We start from the raw sequence: 560 nt of genomic DNA, 5'->3' as shown, positions 1-560 counted from the left end.
TCTGTGCCCCCGCCCCCCCCCCCCCCCCAGAACTACATCTCCCAATAGACTTTTCCCCCATACAGCGAAGGACATCTATAACGCAAATTACTATGCAACTTATATGCAAATCAGGCTGCCCCTCAGTAAGGTGCATTAGTCATATGTTTTGCTCACCCGGCACCTGAAATCTGGGGTGAGATTTGCACAGGTCTGCGAGATTATTCCACTCCTTGGCTTTCCTGGTCCCTCCCCATCTCCCATGCTAATGACATTTTAAATAAAACCTTTAAATTTTTATGTTATACCTTATTTTAGACTCATTACTGGGTCTCTGTTTGTCTGTGCAATGCAGGCAGATCATGGATGGTGGGAGGGGCCAGCAGGGCGCTGTACATAGCTTTGTGGAAACATCACAGCACTCTGCCTCAGTTCTCAAGAGCCCTCATGCAAGCAGCGGGCTCGATCTTGGGAGGAGTTGTGCAAATATCAAAATGCCTTGATGGGTGGGTGTCAGTCTTTAGGAGTGGGCGTTCCTAGGCAGGCTGTATTTGCATGAAGACCACCCAAGGTAATGCCCA

This window comes from Nanorana parkeri, unplaced genomic scaffold, assembly GCF_000935625.1.
Source record: "Nanorana parkeri isolate BGI_ZX_2015 unplaced genomic scaffold, ASM93562v1 scaffold823, whole genome shotgun sequence".
NCBI classification, from domain to species: domain Eukaryota; kingdom Metazoa; phylum Chordata; class Amphibia; order Anura; family Dicroglossidae; genus Nanorana; species Nanorana parkeri.
The sequence above is the reverse complement of the archived record's forward strand: the minus strand, read 5'-3'. Positions refer to the sequence as shown.